At 39.9% G+C, this 11,811-nt stretch overlaps 1 pseudogene; it reads left to right on the top strand.

The window, feature by feature from the left end:
• Positions 1 to 8,944: 8,944 nt before the first annotated feature.
• Positions 8,945 to 9,768, top strand: LOC102859312 (annotated as a pseudogene).
• The last annotated feature ends 2,043 nt before the right edge of the window (positions 9,769 to 11,811 follow it).

Here is an 11,811-nt window from a genome sequence, read left to right as displayed (position 1 = left end):
TATGAGTAGTTGGTGGTCTGTTCCACAATCAGCTCCTGGCCTAGTTTTCACAGCTGATATTGAGCTTCTCCAGCGGTTCTTTCCACATATGTAATTGATCTGATTCCTATGCATACCATCAGGTGAAATCCAGGTATATAACCTGCATTTATGCCTCTTAAAAAAATGTATTTGCTATGAATAGCACAAAATCCCACCCTCTAGGCCACTAGAGCCCTCTCCTTAGAGTTTTGTTGTTTTTAGGGGCCCTCAAGTCAATTATGACTCATAGTGACCCTGTGAACAATGATCTGAATCCTGTGTCATCTTCATTATCTTTGATATACTCGAGCCCCTTGTTACAGGCACAGACTCAATCCGTCTTTCTAAGGGTCTTTCCTGCCTTTGCTGAACCACTATTGTTCCAAACATGATTTCTTTTTCCAAGGACTGGCCCCTCTTTACAACATGATCAAAATATGTAAGATGAAGTTTCATCTTCCTTCCTCAAAGGAACACCCTGGTTGCACCTTCTCCAAGACATATTTATTTGTCCTTTTGACAATCCATGTGATACTCATTACTCTTCTACAGCTCTGCAACTTAAAAGTATCAGTTCTTCTTCTATCATCCTCACTCATTGTCTGACATTCAAATGCATGGCAGGAAACTGAAAAGTCCATAGCTTGAATCAAGTGCACCTTACTCTTTTCTTTTGTTTGTTTTGTTTTAAGGGGTTTTTGTTTTGTTTTTGTTTTTTATTTTATAATGGTTTACTCTTTAAATTGGCATGGTTGTTCCTCAGGAAATTGGAGAGGTCTCTAAGAGCAGATTTTCCCAGTGCAACTCATTTTTTGACTTCCAGAGTACCAAGGGTGATGATTATGGATCCAAGTAAGACAAAATAATTGACAATTTCTATCTTTTCTCCATCTATCATTATTGAGAACAAAAATTCAAAGTTATGATTAAAACCTCAATAAAAGGCCTTTTCTTTGTGTTAGTTGTGGAAGAAATTACTTGTTTCTTTCAGCATCTGTGGACACGACATTCCTTGGAGAACTCCATGTAGAAGAAAAGACCTAAGCCTTCTCTGGTGTCAAAGAGTTTTGTCATGTAGAGGCTGTGGTCCAGAAAATGCCCTCCACTCTTGGTCATTATTTTTTGGTAGTCCTAAGGGTCCTCATTCTGGTTCACTTTCTTTCCTTTTTATCCCTACTGAGATAAAAAGCATTACAGACCACACACTATAGGAATTCTCCTTACATCCAATAAGAGCTGAGAAGGGATTAGAGAATGTCACATTTCTCCCTTAATCCTTTTACAAGAATATAATTGTTTGGTTTACTAGACCAATTTGATTTCATAGACGAAACAGACAAGCAGTTATTATACATCTTTCACATTATGTAAATATATGTATATCTTTTTAGAGATATAATCTAGGAAAGGAATACCGTGGATGAGATGAATTGACGCAGTAACTGGTGTAATGGGGTTAGGTGTGTCAGAGATTGGGAAATTGGTTCAGGATAGGACAGGATTCAGAGCTACCATGCATAGGATCACTATAAGTTCCACGGGCAGCTCAAAGCACATACCAACAATACAACATCTTTTATATCACAAGCAAGTAAAATATTGCTGAAGATAAAAAAAAAAACCAACACAACAATTACAGCAGTAAATTAACAGAGCAATGCAATAAATTCAAGTCAGATTCAGAAGATAAGAATTTAAGGGTAATGTTGCTGACATCAACAGATCTTGGCTGAAAGCAGAAGAGGTAAAAATAATAATAATAATAATAACCTGTATTTCATTGTCTATGAAATGTAATTCAGCTGTGTAAATCATGAAATTACGGAGAAAACTAGGTATTCAAGAACACTTACCTGTGCTCACACAGAGATTGTACATAGACCAAGAGGTAGCTTATTGATCTGTTAAACAGAATAATGGGACGCCTCATGCTTTAAAGTCAGAAAGGGTGTGAATCAAGATTTTACCTTTCACTACACTTATTCTAACTCTGAGAAGAATGGAAGTCCCAGAATATTTGATGGTGCTTATGCAAAACCTAAGCTTGGACCAGAAGGTAGTCTTCAGAACATAGCAAGGAAACACTGCATGGTTCAAAATCAGGAAGGGTGTACGCCAAGGATGTGTCCTACCTCCATACCTTTTCAATCTATATGCAGAAAAGATCATCTGGGAGTCTGGGTTCTATTAGGAGGAATGTGGCATCAGGATTGGAGGAAGACTCATCAACAACCTGCATTATACAGGTAACACAACCCTGCTTGTTGAAACTGAGGAGTACCTGAAGTGCTTTCTGCAGGTCAAGAACTGCAGCCTTCAATATGGATTTAAGCTCAACATAAAGAAAACAAAGATTCTCACCACTAGACCAATTGGCAGCATTATGATCGATGGCAAAGAGATTGAGATTGTTAACAGTTTTTGTTTTCTTGGCTCCACAATCAACACTCTTGATACCAGCAGCCAGGAAATCAAAATACAAATTGCATTGGAAATGTCAGTTGCCAGGCACCTCTCCAGAGTACTAAAAAACAACGATGTCAATCTGGAGAATAAGGTGTGCTTGATATAAGCCATAGTCTTCACAATTACTTGCTATGTGTCAGAAAGCTGAAGAATGACTAGGGATTATACAAGAATTGATTCCTTTGACCTGTGGTGCTGGAGAAGAGTATTGAATATTCCATGGACTGCCAAGAGAACAAACAGGTTTATCCTGGAGAGAATGAAACCAGGCTGCTCCTTAGGGGGAAGGATTCTGAGGCTTTGTCTGATATACTTTTGACATGTTACAAGAAGGGACTGGTCGGTCCTTGAACATCATGGTTGGAAGGCTGGAGGGTCAGTGCAAGATAGGAAGACCCTTGATAAAATTGATTGATTCAGTGACTGGGATAATGAGGGTAGGTGTGTCAGAGACAAGAAGGTTAGCACAGGAGAGCACAGATTTCAAGGTTATTGTAAACAGTGTTGCTATGAGTTGCAAGCGACTCGACAGCACATAACAACAACAATACTTATTCTGTTTATATGATGGACAAAAATCCAAGATCCCAGATTAAACGAAGAAGAATGGGGCCTCAAGATTGTGAAATTGTGTCATGTGAAGTGCACATGACACAATTTGGCTTGCTGAAAGAGGTCCTGGAGACCAAAGATAACAGCCTTTAATATGAATTACACTTCAAGATAAAGAAAATAAAAATCTTCACTACACTGATAAACAACATCATGATATGCTGAGGAAAGATTGAAGATATTTATTCTTTTCTTTTACTTGGATCCACAATAAACATCTATGGAGAAACATTTGTTAAGAAATCAAGCAATGTATTGCAGTAAACAAATCTGCTGTTAAAGACCTCTTTAAAGTGTTACAGTGTTAGAGGCTGTTGTAAGAACAGAGCAAGGGAACACTACCTGATTTAAAATTAAGAAGGGAGTGAATCAGGGTTGTATTCTCTTTCCATACTTATTTGATACTTATGCTAAGCAAATTATTGAAGAAGCTGGACTCTATGAAGAAGAATGTGGCATCAAGATTGGAGGATAACCTGTGTTATGTGGATGGAACTACCTTGTTTAGAAAATTAGGAGAACTCGAAGCACTTGTTGCAGAAAATCAAAGGATACAGTCTTCAGCATGGATTGCATCTCAATGTCATGAAAACAAAAATTCTTCCCACAGGACTGAAAGGTAACATCATGATAAATGAAGAAAAGATTGAAACTGTCAACAACTTCATCTTACTTGAATCCACAATCAAACACCCTTAGTACCAGGAGTCAGGAAATCAGGAGATATATTGAACGGGAATATATATTGAGGAGTAATGATATCAGTTTGAAGACTATGGTACATTTGATTCAGACCATGGTCTTTCCTATCACTTGCTATGCATCTAAGAGCAGGACATTGAATAAAGGTGTCAATAGGAGAATTGATGCCTTTTAGCTGTGGTGTTGGAGAAGAGTACTGAACATTCCATGGACAGCCAAAAAAACCAAACCAATATATCTTGGAGAAAGTACAGCCAGAGTGCTCCCTGGAGGCAATGATAAAGTTTCACCTCACAGACTTTACGCATGTTGTTAAGAGGGGCTATTTCTAGGAGAAGAACATGATGCTGCAAAGGCAGCGGGTCAGTGAAAGGGAGGAAGATCCTCAACCAGGTGAATTGACACAGTGACTGCTTCAATGGGCTCTTGTGTGTCAGGAAGTGTAAAGATGGTACAGGATGGGACAGGGGTAAGATCTGTTGTCTGTAGGATTGCTATGTGTCATACTTGATTCAAAGACACCTAACAGGGGAGCTCTGGTGGCCTAGTGGCAAGAAACTGCACTGCACTCCCAGAGGAACACGGTTCGAATCCACCAGATGCTCTGCCGGAGAAGGAGGCACAATATCCTCCTGTACCAGTCAGATCTGATTTGACGGTACACGCACACACACACATACACACACAAAATAAATAAATAAATAAATAAATAAATTAAAAAAGACACCTAACAGCAACAAAAACACAAAAACAAAATATTAAAGAGCTAGATTAATACTTTGGGCACTATAGTGCACCTGACTCAAGCAATGCTATTTTTTTTTCAATTGCTTCATACACATGTGAATGTTGGACAATAAATAAGGAAGACCAAAAAAGAATTGACATATTTAAAGTATGGTGCTGATGAAGGGTACCAAATGCATCATGAACTAACAGAAGAATGTAGTAATCTGCCTTGGAAGAAGTACATTGAGGATGATCTTTAGAAGCATGGATGGCAAGGGTCAAAGTTTTGGAGAATATCGTGCTTGGTAAAGCAGAGAGTCAACAAGAAAGACAGATTAGCAGAGGTGCTTCAATTCAGTTTACTCTAATTCAGTTTACTTTATAGCAACATTTATAAGGATGGAGCAAGACCAAGCACTTTTGAACATTAGATAACTTTGAGTTGAAGCCAACTCAACAGCACCTATCAACACAAACACTGGATCATATTGACAACAGCAACTGGAAAGATTAAATAGGAGCCTTAGGAAGCAGTTAGCTTATGTTGATGAGAGAGGCACAACTCTAAAAATGAAGAAAAATGAAATAAAATCATTTTAATTGGGGGGAAAACTGCTACAAAAGACTTCTTCAAAATTAAAAATCAAAGATGTCTTTTTGACACAGTATACCTAGATAACACAGTATATACCTGACACAAGTCATGGTGGCTTTCATGCTGCTGTTGTGTGCCATGGAGTCAACTACAAGCCAGAGCGACCCTATGAACAATAGCTCTGAACTCTGCCCTATCTTGAGCCAATCTCACCATCTCTGACACACCTGTCCCTATTGCCACAGTCACTATGTCAGTTCATCACATCCAAGGTTTTCCTCTCCTGCATGATGTGCTTCTCCAAGGGTTTGTCCCTTCTAACAACATGCCCAAAGTATGTTAGAAAAAGCTTTCTTTTCTTTGCCTCCAAGGAGAACTCTGGCTGCACTTTCTCCAAGACATATTGGTTCATTCTTTTGGCAGTCCATGGGATGTTCAGTGTTCTTAACAAAGTGATGGAGTATCAAAATCCTTGCCTCCAGGGAGCAATCTGGTTTCTCCTTCTCCAAGACAGATCTCTTCTCCAGCACTACAACTCAAAGGCATTAATTCTTTTTCTGCCATCCTTAGTCATAGAACAGCTCTCTGATGTATAGCAATTTCTTGAAAATACTATGGCCTGGATCAGGGGCATCCTAGTCTCTAGTCTAATCATTGTACTTTGGAGAGGTCCCTGACAGCAGACTTTCTCAGCGAAACTCGTCTTTTGATTTCCTTACTGCTGGTGCCAAGAGTGTTGCTTGTGGATCCAAGCAAGATGAAATTGTTAACACTCTCAATCTCTTCTCCAACTCTCATGTTACTGTCAATTGGCTCAATGGTAAGAATCTTCTTAATTTTGAGGTGCAATCCATATTGAAGATTGGTGTCTTTCATAACCTCATATAAATATAAAAGCTATTTAATGCAAAAGAAATACAGAAGGGAAAAATGACACATTATAACTGTAATGTTGGTAAAAATTATTGAATATATAAGTATGGCCTTCTAGAACAACAACAACAACAAAAAGTCTGTGTGTTGGGGAAAGTACTGTCAGAATGCTTCTTAAAAGATAGAATGGTGAGACTTTGCTTCTTTCAGATACAGTATCAGGAATGGCCAACCATTAGAAAAGGACAGCACATCTGGTAAAAATAGAGGGTAAATAAAACCAAGAGAAATCCCTCCTGAGATGGATTGGTTGCAAAAATGGACTGAAAGTGTGCCTTTTTAGACATAAGGTTTTTATGAATCCGAGATGATTTAAACAACCAACAACAGCAAAGTCCAACAGCAGAGTATTATTTCAGTGTCTGCCCCTCGCCTCTCAATCACACATTTTTGTTTTCTCTTCTTTGTGTAAGTTATATAGCATCTTGTGTCTGTCCATTTCTCCTGTCTCTAGGAGCACGGAGTTCTGTTAACCCTCTCTGGATTGCTCTGCACGTTGTCTACCTGTCACTGTGATCTTACTCTTCATTATACTAATTGCACTCACTTTGTCTCTGCTGATTAAACACTACCACATGTCCTATTTTTTTTTATTTGAGGATACTATAGTTCCCATTGCCAGCCTCTGGTCCAAATCGATAAGAGCATCTTTGACCACCAACGCTAACCCAAAGAGAACAGCTATCACTGAGCCTTTCAGCCACACTTGTGCATCTCTCACAGCAAATTCCTAATCACCTTAATAAATGAGGTGTTCTCCGTACCCTCTTGAGGGCATGGTCATCTGATGGATATTGCAGCCTTCCTTCCCTAGAAATCTACTATAGGACACTCACTGAGATCATAGGGTAAGCCTTTCTATTCCTACTTTCACTGTGCCTGAGTCCTAACATTGAGTTAACCTTTTCTTGAAGTTTCCACGACCCATCTTTGCTAGATATTAATTCCATCTTCCTGAAGGCTTGATAAATCCTCTAGTAGGGTGTTCTCATGGATATAAAGGTCTCCTTATTTAACCTGGTGTGCTATCCCCACCCCTTGACAGAGCAACCTTAGGCTCAAGCCTAGGTACAACTTCCTAGTTCCAGCCAATTCATATCATCATGTTACAAATGAAAACATCTATGTATTCAAACAAAAAGTATAATTTGAATGCTAAAAAGATCGAAAATAAAAACCAGCATAATGAACAGGTTGGTGAGTATATTGGTAATTGGAAAAATTAATATTTTGTACACCCAAACCACACTCACTTGTAATAGTTTCAACACTTAGCAAACTTCCATTGGGCTTCTAGGTTTGTAAATCTTCTTTTAAAAATGTTTTCTTTCAATTGGGTTTTTACCAAAGTTTACAGAAAAATTGGATTTTCATTCATTCATTGTTGCACTTTTCCGTCCACTCTCCCTTCCCCCTCCTGTAGTCCTCTTTGCAATGTACCTCTTATCCTAAACTATTACATATAATGACTATTACATAGAATGCTTAATCATATAATCCTTTTAAACAGCACTCCCAAAGTATTTGAGGTGAAGCCTCATCATTCTTGCTTCCAAAGAGCACTCTGGCTGCACCCTCTCCAAAAATATATCTATTTGTCCTTTTGGATGTCCATGGGATGCTCAGTGCTCTGCTCCAACACCACAGCTCAAAGTAATCAACGCTTTTTCTGTCATCCTTATTAATCATGGGAAAGTCTGCTGTTAGGGACCTCTCCAAAGTACTGAAGAGCAATGGTGTCTCTCTGGAGACTAAGGTGCATCTGATATAGGCCACGGTCTTTGCTATCACCTGTTATGCATCAGAGAGTTGGACAATGACTAGGGAGGACAAAAGGAGAATAGATGCCTTTGAGCTGTGGTGCTGGAAAAGAGTATTGAGGGTACCATGGACTGCTAGGAAAACAAACAGATTCATCCTGGAAAGGGTTAAACCGGGTGGCTCCTTGTAGGCAAGGATTCTGAGGCTCGTCTAACATACTTTGGGCAGGTTATAAGGAGGGACAGGTCCTTGGAGAGGGACATCATGCTTGGTAGGATGGAGGGACAGCGCAGGAGAGGAAGGCCCTCTATGAGGTGGATTGATTCAGTGACTGGGGTAATTGAGATGGGTGTGTCGGAGGCAGTGCGAATGGCACAGGACAGAGCAGAGTTTAGGGCTGTTGTACATAAGGTCGCTATGAGTCACAAGTGACTCAATGGCACATAACAACAAACAACAGCATCTCTTAAATAAATAGAGCCAAGTGTGCTGATTTTGAGCTTTGGCAAAATCATTAATAAATCATCACGCTATAGGAAACAAGTTATAGCTGTTGTCAAGTTTGTTCCAGCTCATGGTTAAAATGGGGGATGGGGACTATAACTCATTCATGTATCATTATCGTGATCTTTGGAATTCTTGAGTTGATTGTTGCCATCACTGTATATTTTAAGGACTTTCCAAATACCGGGTTATTATTTGAGAAATATACCAGAATATAATAGTCTATTGATCCATAGGATTTTCACTGACTCATTTCTAGGATTGGAACACCAGGCTTTTCTTCTTTCTCCTAGACTGGAAACTTCAATGAAACCTGTGCACCATAGCTGACTTTGTTGATATTTGCAGTACCAGTAGCAGGAATACCAGCATCATAACAAAATACAAGTTGCCACATCACAAAAAATTGACAGAAGAATGATAGTTAAAAAACTATATACATTGGCCCCCAGTGGGAGGCCGACATGGAAGTTGCTGGCTGAACAGGCTTCCAAGGAAAAGGTCGTGGTACCTGGATCCTAGACCAATGAGTGCAGCTGTGGCACTGTGTGGGCTTGAAGAGGAGTCGCTGCTGAGGCCGAGGCCTGTTTCTGAGGATCAGCAAAAGCGGACAGGCTCATCATGGGTGGCTTTTTCTCAAGTTTTTTTTTTTTCCAGTCTGTTTGGAACCGGGGAAATGAGGATTCTCATTGGGGGTTAGATGGAGCAGGGAAAACCACAATTTTGTACAGACTACAGGTTGGAGAAGTTGTTACTAGTATTCCCACCATTGAATTTAATGTTGAGACGGTTGTTGTTGTTGTTGTTGTCGTTGTTGTTGTTGTTAAGTGCCGTAGAGTCGCAGGCAACTCATAGCGACCCTACGAAGGAGAGTCCTCAATGCTTGGGTGCCTTTCATCCTCTCTCCAGGTTCACAGGGTTTCCGGAGGCAAGCTATTGTGGAAGTGGAAGCTACTCCTCCTTCCAAGCTTGTTTTAATCTGAGAGCTCCGCCCCACTCTTTGTCCGCATTGGATAGCCAACCATTAACGCATTTGACACATCAGTGTCACAGTGTGTTGAGACAGTAACATACAAACATCTCAAATTTCAAGTTTGGGATTTAGGAAGGCAGACAAGTATCAGGCCTTTCTGGAGATGTTATTATTCAAATATAGATGCATTCCTCTATGTAGTAGACAGTTGTGATCGAGACTGAATTGGCATTTCCAAATCAGAGTTAGTTGCCATGTTGGAGGAAGATGAGCTGAGAAAAGCCATTTTAATGGTGTTTGCAAATAAGCAGGACATGGAACAGGCCATAAATCCTTCTGAGAGGGTAAATTCCTGGGGTTTCCTGACTTGAAGGACTGAAAATAGCAAATATTCAAAACATCAGCAACCAAAGTCACAGGTTTTGATGAAGCAATGGGATGGTTAGTTGAAACTTTGAAGAGCAGACAGTAATTGGACTGTTTCTACACCTCTGAAATGAAGGTTACAAATGAAAATTCCCTATGGAAACAGACAAGTGTGCATCACACTACTTGATGTACTGCTTGACTGCTGACGTATCCTGGACTGACATCATTTGTAATAAATATGAAAACATGAGTATTGGGTTTGGGGGATAACTAATTTTGCTTGAACCAACTGAATGTCTCTTCAGTGTAATATAAAATATTCTTTCCTTCAAAAAAACCAACTATGTAAATTATTGCGTTGGGAAAATCTACTGTTAGGGACCTCTCCAGAGTACTGAAGAGCAATGATATCAGTCTGGAGACTAAGGTGCACCTGATTCAGGCCATGGTCTTCACAGTTACTTGCTATGCATCAGAAAGCAGGACAATAACCAGGGATTACAGAAGGAAAATTGATGCCTCTGAGCTATCGTGCTTGAGAAGAGTATTAAATATACCATGGACTGCTAGGAGAAAAAGCAGGTTCATCCTGGAGAGGATGAAACCAGGCAGCTCCTTGGAGGCAAGGATTCTGAAGCATCATCTGACATATTTGGGTATGGTGCAAGGAAGAACCAGTACTTAGAAAAGGTCATCATTCTTGAGAGGGTGGAGGAACAGCACAGGAGAGGAAGACCCTTGATGAGATGGATTGGCTCAGTGACTGGGGTATTGGGATAGGTGTGCCAGAGAAGATAAGGTTGGCTCAAGAAAGAGCAGAGTTGAGAGCTGTACATAGGGTTGCTATGAGTCACAAGTGACTTGACCACACATAACAACTACAAATATAACCGTTCCAATAATCCACCCAATAGATAGATGTCAACTAGAGGAAAACTGCCAAGATGATCTAGTGTGGTCTTTGGACTTATATAAACATTAATTCAAGTCTTGGTTCTGCTACCTGCCAGTTTTGTTTCCATGGGCAAATTATTTATATCTGAGTCTCTGTTGTCACATTCATAAAAAAAAAAGATAGATTAACTGAGGCTTGCTCAGGATGCAAGATTCAGAGCTACATAGGGGTCACTATGAATTGCAGATGACTCAATAGCACCTAACAATAACAACAACAATGTATCTCATACAGTTTCTTTAAGAATTATTTTATCACTTATTATTCACTGTTAGTGGAGCCCATGCCAACTCACCATGACCTTTCATCTCATTACCAAGAGTGAAAAATCTTACTCTCTATCTCTATCATGTAGAACAGCTGCCAGATCCAAATTACTGGAGAAGCATAACAGCATGCTAATAAGTTAGGCCACCACAGCTCCATTTCACAGGTGTTGTTGCTGTGCCCTGTTGAGTCAGAACTGACCCATAGCTGATACTTCTGGTGCTGTAAAGCATATTGAAGGAAATTGCTCATTTTTTCTCCCTAGGAGTTACTGGTGAATTAGAATCACCAGAGAGGCAAAACTGTTTGGTTAGCAGCCCATCACTCTGTGAACTTATCATCTATGAACCAAAGCTCCCATCAATTAGCATGTTGTTGTTAGGTGTCATTAAGTCAAATATGACCCACAGCTACTCTATGAACAGCAGATCTGAACCCTGTCTTATCCTGTACTGTCCTCACACTTCCTCACACACTAGAGCCCATTGTGGCAGTCACTGTATCAATCCACATGGTTGAGGATCTTCCTCTCTTTTGCCAACCTGCCAGTCCTCTGCCTTTCTGAGCATCATGTCCCCTCCAAGGAACATGCCCAACATATGTGAGGCAACGCTTTATCATCTTTACCTCCAAAGAGTAGTCTGACTACACTTTCTCCAGGGCATATTGGTTTGTTCTTTTGGCAGTTCATGGAATGTTCAGTGCTCTTCTCCAGCATCACAGCTCAAAGTCATCACTTCTTCTGTCATCATTATTTATTGTCTAGCTCTCAGATGCCTAGCAAGTGATTGGAAAGACCAAGACGATGGCCTGAATAAGAGGCACTTTATTCTTTAAACTTATATCATTACTTCTCGATAATTTGTAGTGATCCCTAACTTCAGCCTTTCTCAGTGCAATACTCTTCCTGATTTTCCAATTAAT

The sequence above is a fragment of the Elephantulus edwardii genome, unplaced genomic scaffold (genome assembly GCF_000299155.1).
Source record: "Elephantulus edwardii isolate Elephantulus edwardi_28Jun2011 unplaced genomic scaffold, EleEdw1.0 scaffold00085, whole genome shotgun sequence".
Lineage (NCBI taxonomy): Eukaryota > Metazoa > Chordata > Mammalia > Macroscelidea > Macroscelididae > Elephantulus > Elephantulus edwardii.
Note: the sequence above shows the minus strand (reverse complement) of the source record. Positions and strands in the feature narration are given on the sequence as shown.